Source organism: Podarcis tiliguerta (assembly GCF_965153285.1).
Source record: "Podarcis tiliguerta genome assembly, chromosome: 6".
NCBI classification, from domain to species: domain Eukaryota; kingdom Metazoa; phylum Chordata; class Lepidosauria; order Squamata; family Lacertidae; genus Podarcis; species Podarcis tiliguerta.
This window is the reverse complement of record NC_139539.1, coordinates 15,627,558-15,640,594: the sequence shown is the minus strand read 5'-3', so window position 1 is coordinate 15,640,594 and position 13,037 is coordinate 15,627,558. Positions and strand designations below refer to the sequence as shown.

The 13,037-nt window shown below is 44.2% G+C and overlaps 1 long non-coding RNA gene across 1 annotated transcript; it reads left to right on the top strand.

Annotated features, from left to right (window-relative positions):
* The first annotated feature begins 5,239 nt into the window (after positions 1–5,239).
* Positions 5,240–7,831, top strand: LOC310680472. The gene is made up of 3 exons (XR_014512800.1): positions 5,240–5,326; positions 6,152–6,218; positions 6,310–7,831. It is a non-coding gene; the product is annotated as an uncharacterized lncRNA (long non-coding RNA).
* The last annotated feature ends 5,206 nt before the right edge of the window (positions 7,832–13,037 follow it).

The following is a 13,037-nucleotide window of genomic DNA, read 5'->3' as shown; positions in this document are numbered from 1 at the left end:
GCCCTGGGGCAGACAACTCTGTTCCACTCTGTTGGGATTCCCTTATGCACAACTGTTGCTGCTCCAGTCCAGGGAAGGATAATTCCTTTGGAACACAACACAAAAATCTAGTAAGTGGATAGAATCTATTCGCTGCAGATGAGGACATTTCCATTGACATCAGTCCAGAACAGTCAAATGTTGTTGATAGATGTCAGAGCACACATCACCCGCCTTGAGAATTAGTGGCAATTTTGACTGCCTCTGTTCAAAAAATTGACATTGCCTCTAATTGACCAGTTAATATTCCTGCTTCACTGTTTAAAATAAGTAAATGAAAATGAAATGGTCCTGTTGGGCCTAAAAAAATCCATCACGTTCAACAAACAGCAGAGGAGCCACGATGGACCAAAATGGATGGCAAGGAAGGAAAAGCACAACTCTGTGCTACTGTGTGCAGAGACCATTGTATCTTTATATTTGCACATATATACAACCTGAGGCTCAACATGATTAACTCTCTGAAACCCACAGCATTGGATTCCAGCAGAAATCAGGCTTTGCTCTGACTTTCTGCTTTCCCAGCCTATTGGCTTGCTTCCATCTTGTACCTTCCTGCTTACATAACTCAATTTTCAACTCTGGCTTTTACCTTTCTAACTACCAGTGAGTTGATAGAGGGGGTCAACACATTTTCTCTCTGGCACAGAGCCACTCACTTTGTTTCTTTAATGGACCTCACCAGGAAACTTGACTGGCTATTCCAGGAATTAGAAGGGTCTCAGCATACAGCCTAGGGACGCTGTGGGTTAAACCACAGAGCCTAGAACTTGCCAATCAGAAGGTTGGCGGTTCGAATCCCCGTGACGGGGTGAGCTCCCATTGCTCGGTCCCTGATCCTACCAACCTAGCAATTCAAAAGCACATCAAAGTGCAAGTAGATAAATAGGTACTGGTCCTGCGGAAAGGTAAACGGTGTTTCCGTGCACTGCTCTGGTTCGCCAGAAGTGGCTTAGTCATTCTGGCCACATGGCCCGGAAGCTGTACGCCGGCTCCCTCAGCCAATAAAGCGAAATGAGCGTCGCAACCCCAGAGTCAGTCACTACTAGACCTAATGGTCAGGGGTCCCTTTACCTTTACCTTTACAGCATACAGCCTACCCCTTCCCAGAAAATGCATAATGACATGTTTTGAATGAAACACTGTATATCAATCAATCTTTTTTTATTATTCTTTTCAATTACAATATTGAGTCTGTTGTTTTTATCACTGGTTATGCTTTTCTCCCTGAACCCCTGAGCTGCTAATGTGCAAATCTGATCACACATAAGATAACACAATTAACCCCAAATTTAGGATGTTGGGAAATAACTGCGGAAAGCCAGTTAATACTGAAGTCCTAAGAGTGTAGGGAACTGCAAAAGAAAAATGGCTGACTGTCTGAATTTTAAAAAGTGGAGGGGGGGGCTTGACTCATTCTCTACGCAAAAGAGCCCCCAGCAGAGCTTAAAACAGAAATGTGCATTTGCAAAGTGCAGGAAATGTAGGTTGTTCAACCTTTAAATGTCCTAGCATTAAGAGCTCACAATTGTGCTCCCCCGCCTCTACCCCTCTCGGAGTGAATATACCACAACAGTAAGGAAGTTTAAATGCTTTACTTACAGTAATCTGAGGTCTCACTCATGCATCGTTTAATGCTACAACAGAAACAACACAGGCAAGGTAATTTTAGTTGCAAAATGCAGATGTTAGTCTCAAACACATGGCCTGAGTCTGGAGTCCCAGTTTCAAATGCCTGGTGACATGGTTCAAAGGAGAAGAAGGAGAGACAGAAAGGAACAGGAAATAAGCCTTACTTCCTCCCTCCCCAAAGATGAGGGGGTGAGTGTAGCTGAGACTTCTCTAGCAATTTACAACTCTGTGGTCTTTAACCCCTTTCTTTCCTAACTAGCATAGGCATGCATTGTTCATTTGATGGCAAAATCCCCCACAAAGGGCACAATCCCTTTCTCTCTCACACATGATTGCAGCAACTGTGAAGTGTTTTTCCAGTTCTAGAAATCTTTGGCAGGAACAGAAACGCAGCAGAAACATAAACACAGCTAGGGATTTATTATTTTCCAGTGGGTGTATTTTGTTCTCGATTATTGTGCTGTGGAGAAAAGATATTGCAGACATCCAGACATCCAGACGTCGTTTAGTTATTACACAGAAACGTGTTGTTGGGTTTCTTTTTTAAGATTCTAGCTACAATGGGGAAGCAGAGATGGCTGATGGTGAGAGACGAGGAAGAAGCAAAGGAAAACACATGGAGGAACAGGTATTAGGGCACTGTTATACAGTGGTTCTGCTCCTTCCTCCTCAGCCGTGTTCAGAAAGTTGTGTTGGGGAATGAGTGTTCAGAACCCTGGGCTCTCACTTGTGGGGTGCCTCAGGGTTCCGTCCTATCCCCCATGCTTTTCAACATCTCCATGCAGCCACTGAGAGAGATCATCAGGGTGTTTGTGCTGGGTGTTCATCAGTATGCAAATGATACCCAGCTCTACCTCTCTTTCAAATCAGAACCATTGAAGGCGGTAAAGGTCCTGTGTGAGTATCTGGAGGCAGTTGGAGGATGGATGGCAGCTAACAGATTGAGGTTAAATCCTGACACCACACTGAAAGCCACACTGAAAACCGGGTTCGCGTCTCTGCTCCTCCACATGCATCTGCTGGGTGACCTTGGGCCAGTCACACGTCTCTGAAGTCTCTCAGCCCCACTCACCTCACAGAGTGTTTGTTGTGGGGGAGGAAGGGAAAGGAGAATGCTAGCCGCTTTGAGACTCCTTCGGGTAGTGATAAAGCGGGATATCAAATCCAAACTCTTCTCTTCTTCTTCTTCTTCTTCTGACAAGACAGAAGTACTGTTTTGTGGGGACAGGAGGCGGGCGGGTGTGGATGACTCCCTGGTCCTGAATGGGTAACTGTACCAGGTGTGCAGCCTGGGAGTTATTTTGGACTCGTAGCTGTCCATGGAGGTGCAGGTCAATTCTGTGTCCAGGGCAGCTGGTACCCAGGCTGAGACCCTATCTGCTCGCAGACTGTCTTGCCAGAGTGGTGCATGCTCTAGTTATCTCTCACTTGGACTACTGCAGTGCGCTCTACGTGGGGCTACCTTTGAAGGTGATCCAGAAACTACAACTAATCCAGAATGCGGCAGTTAGACTGGTGACTGGGAGCGGCCCCCGACACCACATAACACCAATTTTGTAAAGCCTACATTGGCTCCCAGTATGTTTCCGAGCACAATTCAAACCGATGGTGCTGACCTTTAAAGCCCTAAATGGCCTCGGTCCAGTATATCTGAAAGAGCGTCTCCACCCTCATTGTTCTGCCTGGACACTGAGGTCCAGCGCCAAGCGCCTTCTGGCGGTTCCCTCACTGCGAGAAGCGAAGTTGCAGGGAATCAGGCAGAGGGCCTTCTTGGTGGTGGCACCCGCCCTGTGGAACACCCTCCCACCAGATGTCAAAGGAAAGAACAACTATCAGACTGTTAGAAGACATCTGAAAGCAGCCCTGTTTAGGGAAGCTTTTAATATCTGAAGGACTATTGTATTTTAATATTTTGTTGGAAGCAGCCCAGAGTGGCTGGGGAAACCCTATTATTATTATTATTATTATTATTAGGAGGAGATGAGAGGAAGGAAGTGAAGACTCAGGCATAGAGCCTAACGTGCGAGCGTGCACACACGCACACACACACACACCAAACACTCACAACAATATCCACACACATCAAGCTGCCAATAAGGGCATAGATACACTGGTTGGTGGAAAAGACAGCAACCTTGTTCAGCAGGATGAAAGAGTCTGGCATCATTGTGGAAGATGCCACCTGTGTCCAAACTGTGGCCCTGCCTCTTTCTCTGCATATACAGGATCTGAGAGGGAAATGAACTGGGGGGTGAGGGATTGAGGGTGGAGGAATGAACTGAAGCAGAATGCCTGTGTAGCCCAAGGGCTAGAAGATTTTGAGGGTAACCCTCCCCACCCCACCCCCACAGTGCTACAGTGTCCTTTCGATCTCACAAAACCACAAAACTTTTGGTTTCTGAAAACAAGCTTTGTTCAGATGACACCACTGCCACTCAGCAAAACACTCTCTGCGTGAACCAGTTTAGATATCATCGTCCCTGAGTATTAATAACATCCTGCCATTTGAGATGACGATTTTGGTCTTCGGGTCCATTAGTTTCAAATGATCTGCAAATGCGTGGATGAGTCACCTTTGCCACTGTGCAGACCCGTTTGCAAAGTTTGTTTCATGTCTTTGTGTAAATGGATAACAAGTGCCCCTTTTGTCTTTGGCTTTCAGCCTATTAGTCTTTTCTGATAGAGTAATGCCGCAGGAGGAATTAAATGAAAGAGATGCAGCTAGCTGAAAGCAGGAGAGTGGGAAGAGGGACAGACTAACATCTTTAAAAAAATATTTTCCCCCTTTAAAATATATTAATTGTTCGAACTTTTTCAAACTAACTTTTACAAAGCCATCTTCTAAAACGCCTTTCCTGCAGCATTTTTGTAGTAATTATCAGGCATTTTGTCTCTCTCTACTTCCTTTACAACTTCTCAGGAACTTTTGATTTGGTGCATTCAGAAGTCTATTCTCAAGATTGAGTTCATTATTACTTCTTTATAGCACTCAGTCTCAATTTTGCATCTGTCTGCCATTATTTCAAGGAAGATTTTTTTTGGGGGGGGTGGCATTTTCTCATCTACCAGTGTCAAAACTACTAAATTCCACCCACCCATCATATATTCCATTCTTCCTTGTTTGATTTCCCACAGTTTATCTTCCAACTCTTACCTAAGGCTTTTAAATTTTATCTTATTTTCTTCTCTTTTGTTCTTGGACATACAATGTTTCCGTTTTCATTTGAAAATTTGTTCTCTTTGTGTTAATTTCCAGTCTTCAGTCTGAAATTGTTACTTTATTTGCAAAGTCTACCGTGGTTAGGCACAGTTAACTGCAATTTTTCCAATTTCAATGCCTGTCAAACAGACATGTAATTTTACCGGTATTTTAAGCTTTGTCCCAACCTTCTCTGAAACATCTCTACTATTAATCTACTTTACATGCATGTATTCCTGTTTGCCTTCTCTGCTTCTAATAGTGTGGACTTCATTACACGTTCAAAAATGCAGACGTGCACTCCTAATATTCTGATACTGTTCTCCATTTTCTCTTTATTACATGTAAAATGTTTGTGTGCAGGTAAAATTAGGGGAAATGACAGCCTGGCTTGCACATAATCCTTGAGGATGAAATATTCAGAAGATTGCTTTTCTTGTAGCTGGGTGATGTCAGGTATTCTCTTCCTTCTTCTTCTCTGGCGATCCCTCGTAGCCGAGTAAGATTGTCTTTCATGAACACGGTTTTAGCAGTGAGTTCATAAGTGACTGTGGAGGCCAAGTCTGGATCCACATGTCCTTCCACAGTGGGGAGATAGGTTTCCGGGTGGGAATTGATCACGGTGTGGATTTGCCAAGCCTGCCTTCCTCTTAGCATGTTTCTCCCTTGCGTCCTTAGTTTGAGTGTCTTCAAAACCCATGACACATTTGGTAAAGGCTGCTCTCCAATTAGAGCACTCGCAGGCCAGTGTTTCCCAATTGTTGGTGTTTATACTACATTTTTAAAAGATTTGCCTTGAGACAGTCTTTAAACCTCTTTTGTTGACCACCAGCATTAAGTTTGGGATAGAGTAGTTGCTTTGGAAGGGACGCAGGTGGCGCTGTGGGTTAAACCACAGAGCCTAGGACTTGATGATCAGAAGGTTGGCAGTTCAAAAGCACATCAAAGTGCAAGTAGATAAATAGGTACCGCTCCAGCTGGAAGGTAAACGGCGTTTCCATGTGCTGCTCTGGTTCGCCAGAAGCGGCTTAGTCATGCTGGCCACATGACCCAGAAGCTGTACACCGGCTCCCTCGGCCAATAAAGCGAGATGAGCGCCACAACCCCAGAGTCGGTCACGACTGGACCTAATGGTCAGGGGTCCCTTTACCGTAGTTGCTTTGGAAGACGATAATCAGGCATCAGTTCCAAGTTTCTCTCGAATGTACTGAATTCCACGGGCATTATGTCTCTTTTACCCCTTGAGGTGCTGAGACTTTTCCCCCTTTCTTTATTACTCAGTAGATTTCCTGAAGTCCTGACTCACTCATAACGATTTTTCCTGCGCCATTTTCTCCACCAGCGTCTGGTAGGATTCCCTTAATTCCCAAACTGTTAAAACATTTTCCCAAACCTCCTTGTTCTTTTGTTTCTATTCCGATTTTCCTTTTCATATGCAGGTGTCTGAAGTGGAAGCAGCAGAAGTCATGGTTAACTTATTAATGCTCTCTGGACTTCCATAGCGTGATCAGCCTTCTCGTTTTACACTCCTTCCAAATAAACTCAGCAGGATCCAGAAAGCCAGCCATCCAGCTGCCCAAGAAATAAACGTAACATAATCAACACAGCTACTGAAAGATGTTCCTGTAGACTTGTACTAGAGGTTATTTTCCTGACACTTCAGAGAGAGCAGCCAGTGCACAGAACATTATGCATTAGGTCTTTTTCCCCCTAATGCAAATGTTGTTGAAAGAGAAAGGGGGAATAAGCAAATGGACAACCATCACAGCAACTTACTCTAAATGCATTCTGCAAAATAAATGGCCCCACTGTACCCAGTTCCATCCATTCTACCTTATCCATACAGCCGAGAAAAAGTGGAGAGGGAGAGAGAGAGCTTATATTTAGCAATTCCAGGAAACGGAAAGCAATTTTCTGAAAATTACATTTGTTCTTTTCACATCACCTTGCGCCACGTGCCTTTGATGCACTCAAAGTGAGAAGTAGTATTTATCACACTCATTTGAACTCGGGCACCCCATCTAAATCTCGTCTGCCTTTGCCGCCATTTCATGCCACCCCACCATCCCGCCAAACCATCTTTTGGGTGGCTATGTGGAGATTTTCACATGTGATGGATGCATCTTGCTGCTACTAGTACATCAGGCTGCATGGCCCAGGGCAGATCGATATAAAAGATGGTGTTAACTGGAAGCTACCACTTTCCTTTCAAACTCAGCTTGTGTTGCATGGCAACTGGGACTCTTTGGAAACTCCATGCATTGATCTGAAGGGCAGAAAGGAACAGCTCCTGCCTTTAACAGATGCTCACAGAACCAGCACAAGGTCTCAGAGAAAGGCTGGCAGCCACTGTTTGCTATTATGCTACTTGATTAGAAAGGCAGGAAAGTGCCTTATGCCATCAGACTATTTGCCCATTTCAGGGATGAGGAATCAGATGAATTTTTTCATAGGGGGACAGTTAGTGTCAGAGGCACCAGCTTGCAAGGGTGATGGGGGGGGGGACCCTGGCATAGTGCACATCACATTGTGACGTCCCAACATGTGTGAGAATCGCACCTCCCTCTCTAAACCGGGCAGAAGCTTCCTGGGCTTTGGGAAGGACATGCCAGGGGAACATTTAGGGGACTGGCCTAGCCTCCCTAGTCCACTGACAGCACACCACTGTGAGGACTCTTTTTTATGATCAAGGTTCAAATTCATCAGGCAATGTGGTTTCCACCTGTCTTGCCTATGGTTACCAGATTTTTTTCAATGAATCCAGGGACCCTTTTTTTTTTAGCTGAGTAGCAACAGGGAGTCAGCAGTGGAGATAGTGAGGCAAAAGACCCTGGGCCCAAGCATACAAGCATATTGTATAAAGGTGCAAAGCCCTTCTTTTGCATCCTGTGAAACATAAATGCACAGTTTTTTAAAAAAACTGGGCAACGGCCGCCCACCTGCGACTCCTGAGCCTCCCCCGATCAGTCAAAACAAAGGTGGCAGGAGATCACACAAGACACATCCTATGCGCACAAGACACATCTTATGGGGACTTCTGGTGAGGAAAAATGGTGGGTGCCATGGCAGCGAGCAGCTCCTGAAGCCAGCCAGAGCCAACTGCACTACCAAGCTGGCTCCGGGCTGCTGAGGCTGCACTGCCACATTTCCCAGGGACAGGTTTGCAAATCTGGGGACATTCCAAGGACGGAGTTTGTCCAGGGACAGATTTGCAAATCTGGGGACATCTGGTAACCCTAGTCTTGCCCCACCTAGCTTTTCCCAGACTATGACTTTGGGAACAGCAGCTTCTCAGCTGGAAAGACAAGAATTCAGGGAGATTTTTAAAAAATAGCTTTATAAGTTGTGCTTCTTTGTTTCTCCATTTGATCCTTTTACATGTTTTGTGGTATTTTATGCATTGTGATTTGCGGTTACTTTTATTGATTATAGATTGGTAATTCTTTATTGTGGTTGAACTGTTTAATTATTATTTGCTGGTGTTTAATTTTACTGTTTATTATTAGATCCTGATGGATTGTTAAATGTTGCTTTGTTTGATATAAGTTGTTTAAATTAAAGCTGTTGTGACATTTATATTGGATCAGATTGTTACTGTTAATGTCTGATGTTTTATTATGTTTTTATGTCTTGGAAGCCGGCCAGAGTGGCTTGAGCAACCCAGCCAGATGTGTGGGGTATAAATGAAATATTATTATTATTATTATTATTATTATTATTATTATTATTATTACCCCCCCCCAGGCAGCTATTCAGAGATTGCATGCTATTGGTGGGCAGAGTCAGAAGCAAAAGCCGGCAGAGCAGCAAATGTAAAATTAACTTCGTACAGAAGGTTAGTTTCTTCGCACACATATTCCTCTCCATTCCCCATTCAGACAACCAAGAGGCATTATCCAAGCTAATGGACATGTGCCAGCCAGGCAGAAGCATTTGAGGATGATGAGAGTTGAGGAGGTGTGACTGAAGAGGTCATGTGGCCTGGAGAGAGTCCTGGGACCAGATAGAGCGACCTGGAGGGCCACATTTGGCCCCCAGGCCTGAGATTCACCACCTCAGTCAAGGCCAGAATTCTGGCACAGAATTCTGGCTCCATGTTGAAGTAGGAAATGGGGAAATAATGGGAAGGAGGAACGGAATGAGGTACATGGCATGGTTGGTTGGCTGGAACCCTGAACAGGAGCACTCCACTCTACAACATTTTGTTGCGTATCTCATTTGTTCATTTCGCAGTTGAAAAATAATAATCGTGATCATTGTGCTCTGGGACTGAGAAAACATTTCCTTCTTCTCCGCTCTCAGTTCCTGCTCAAGCAGACTGGGGGCTGTTTCTTGGGAACTGTTTAAGATGCTTGCTTATGCATCCTTCCGTGGTCAGGATGCATGAAACAACCTTGGTCCCCTTGAACTCTCAGGCAGGCACAGCCATCTGGAGGGAACTCAACCTGCTGAATGAGGCTTTCAGATTGCAGCTTTCAAACGTGGCAGCTGTAAATTAAATGGATCTCTGGGGAACCCAGGCATAACGCAGTGTGTTCTGAGGGTTTGCTGAGATGCTACATCCTCTCCCCCAAGCACTTTGATCTATGCAGGGAGTCTAAGAACCGTTCAACTATTTGTCAGCACAGAATCTCTGCTCCATAAGTCCTTCATATACGCAGCAGTCATTGGGACAGCTTCCACTCTGATCAGGAAGAAATGGGATGTGGCTTTGGAAGGAAAGGTCTGCACCTCTTGTTTGCAGCCATAAAGCTTCTTAATCAGATGCCAAATCAGTCTCCCAACTGGAAGATATAAATCTTTCAACAAAGCTGCTCTTAAGTCTTCATACATTGGGCAAACCAGTAAGTATTGGGGGTAAATCTGTAGGCACATTTCCTCCAAATGGCCAAACTCTCTCTTTGTAAGGAATCCAACAATAGCATCCGTCAGCTATGGCAGAGTGCATAGACTGGAACCTCAGAGTCTTAAGGCTTTTCTCCACTTACCACTGGTTATGCTAGTTACACAGACTTGGGAAGACAAGCGAACTAATACCAGTGTACTGGAAGAAGCAAAGGTCACCAGTGTTGAAGCAATGATTCTTCAACACCAACTTCGTTGGACTGGTCATGTTGTGCGGATGCCTGATGATCGTCTTCCAAAGCAACTACTCTATTCCGAACATAAAAATGGAAAGTGTAATGCTGGTGGTCAACAAAAGCGGTTTAAAGACTGTCTCAAGGCAAATCTTTAAAAAGTAGTATAAACACTGACAACTGGGAAACACTGGCCTGTGAGCGCTCCAGTTGGAGAACAGCCTTTACCAAAGGTGTCATGGGCTTTGCAGACACTCAAACTCAGGTTGCAAGGGAGAAACGTGCTAGGAGGAAGGCACACTTGGCAAACCCACACCGTGATCAACTCCTGCCCGGAAACCAATGTCCCCACTGTGGAAGGACGTGTGGATCCAGAATTGGCCTCCTCAGTCACTTACGGACTCATTGTTAAAACCGTGTTTATGGAAGACAATCTTACTCGGCTACGAGTGATCGCCAAAGAAGAAGGAGGGTGAGGGGTCTGAATGGGTAGTTTGGCATACAGAGGGGCACATGGTTCTATTATTTGGCTATCAGTTTTGTGTGATCAGCACAAAAATGATGTTTCCAAATATGAGATTTCATGTGGTGAGATGCCACCTTTAGGTCCAACAAGCCCACAATGCCCAAAGAGAGGCCATATGTAACTTGTAGTATTTCCTGACTCCAAGATAGAATTGCACTATTGTACAGACTCAACATCTCCTTGAAAGCAGAAAGTACTAAAATGGGCCCTATCCCATTTTTTTCAGTTGGTTAATACCAGTGCAGGCCAGAGTGCATGTCCTTGCATTTAGGCTGGAAAATTGGATGCATTGTTTGCTCTTGGAACTATTTTGTTTCTCCCCTTGCTGGATTATTATTGTTGTTGTTGACCTTATGCTATTTCTTGATTGTTTTATGCTGGTTTCAAGCTGTGTTTTGTACTGGTTACAGTTTTCATATTGTTTCTGTATTTTGCTGATTTTAAAATTTGTAAACCAAACATTCATTGGGCAGAATATAAATGACTCAATCAATAACTATAATAGTAATAAGTGGGTATCCATGTTCTCAAGGAGAAATCTTTCCCAGACTTGCTACATGGAGACCTTCTGCTACAAGAGGCTAGGGACCAAACCTGCCATTCTTTGAATGCTTAACAAATGTGCAGTAGTGTAATCTATCCTTTATGCCCATTTCACAGTAGTGCATTTCAGAGGGGTCTGCTCCACTTCCTTCCATGCACAGGGGAAACCTCCAGTTTGAACCTACAGACCCCCAGCAAATAAAACTAGAAAATCCCAATAAAGCCTTAAGTATGCAATTCTACAGGGCATCTTTCCAAGTTGAATTTCTCTTGGGGTAGACAGATTTTTCTAGCATTTGACATTTGGAGTATAAATCCAATCAATCAATAAGGTACAGTTATCCAGACTCCTTACTAGTTTACTTGTGTTCTTTGGGTAATTTATATACTGCTCCACATTTCAAAGAAATCTCTGAGTGGTTTACAACATCATAAAAACATCACAAATGAGTACAAAAGTTACAATAAAAATGCCATATTGTTTAGCAGCGCAAAACAACTGGGCAATCTATCCTTTTAAAACAGCAATATAAACTGAAACAGCTAGCATACAGAGGCCATAATAACTACACTGGGGAACAAAAATTTTGTTGCATTGACACCTGCAGTTGTTCTAACCTAATTTTGACGTGCTGATTTCATATCTAAAGTTGGTTATGTTCTGTAAGCTCTAGGTTTTTTTTGCAATTCATGTTTTTCACTTTTCACCATAATCTTTGTTTTTCACAATGCAAGAATTCAATATTTTATTAAACACATAGCCAAAGTAGTACGATATGAGTATAAATGTAAGTGACTTATATAGCATTGAACATGACATGTATATCTATGTACAGTTGGAGGCATGCAAAAAAACGGACTGTATTCCCTTGGAATACACAGTATACTGGGGAACAATTTTTTTCCCCATTTCCTTTTGCATGAGATTTTTCAACTGTTCTTATATGTTCTTTCAATGCTGATTTCAAATCTGAAATCGATTTTCGTGTACATGCTATAGTTATCTTTCAGTTTCCGACTTTTGCTGTTATGTCATATTTACACTGGGGATAAGTGGACACTGACACGTTGATCTACCCTAACCACATGGTAATTATTGTTTTGCAAACTTAATTTTTCTTTATTTTTAACAGTTTTGTAAAAATCCATTGCTGGTGAAGTGCTGCTGTCATTGGTGCTGCTTTAGGGGCAAGTTCCTGCTGATACTGGGTGAAATTTCGCCCCCAAATCCCATGAGATCCTCGGCACTCCACAAAATCGCATGCAATTTTGGGTGAGATCTCGCCCAACAGGGACAGCATCTTGCCCCAGTTGGCACCAGTGGTGATACTACTTCTCTGCCACAGGTGACAAGGCTGGCGGGGGACCTATGGGCAGGCTGCCCGATTGTCTTCTGCCACCTGAGGCAACAGCTTCACCCTGCCTAATGACTAGTCCTAACCCTCACTGACACAGAAGAGAAGAAGAAGAAGAAGAGGAGGAGTTTGGATTTGATATCCCACCTTTCACTCCCCTTCAGGAGTCTCAAAGCGGCTAACATTCTCCTTTCCCTTCCTCCCCCACAACAAACACTCTGTGAGGTGAGTGGGGCTGAGAGACTTCAGAGAGGTGTGACTGGCCCAAGCTCACCCAGCAGCTGCATGTGGAGGAGCGGAGACGCGAACCCGGTTCCCCAGATTACGAGACTACCGCTCTTAACCACTACACCACACTGACTCCCAACAGATGGGAGATGTGAGCTGTTCTGCAGTCCCTTAAGGTGGACTTCTTGTGGCATGTGTTGGGATACTGCCAGGGAGATGGGGGCATCAGGCAGGCCCCCAGCTGGCTCCAGATGATCACTGGTCTCCTGTGGAACAGCATCAGTCAATTAGCGACACAAGCCTCAGATACGTTCCAAGACCCGTGCACACTCTGTCAGCAGAGTGTATAAATCATCTACAACGGAAGAGGCAGACAGAGATAGCATATTTACAGCTTTATTCAGTGTAGTTCAGGAACAAAGGAAAACATGGCTGAT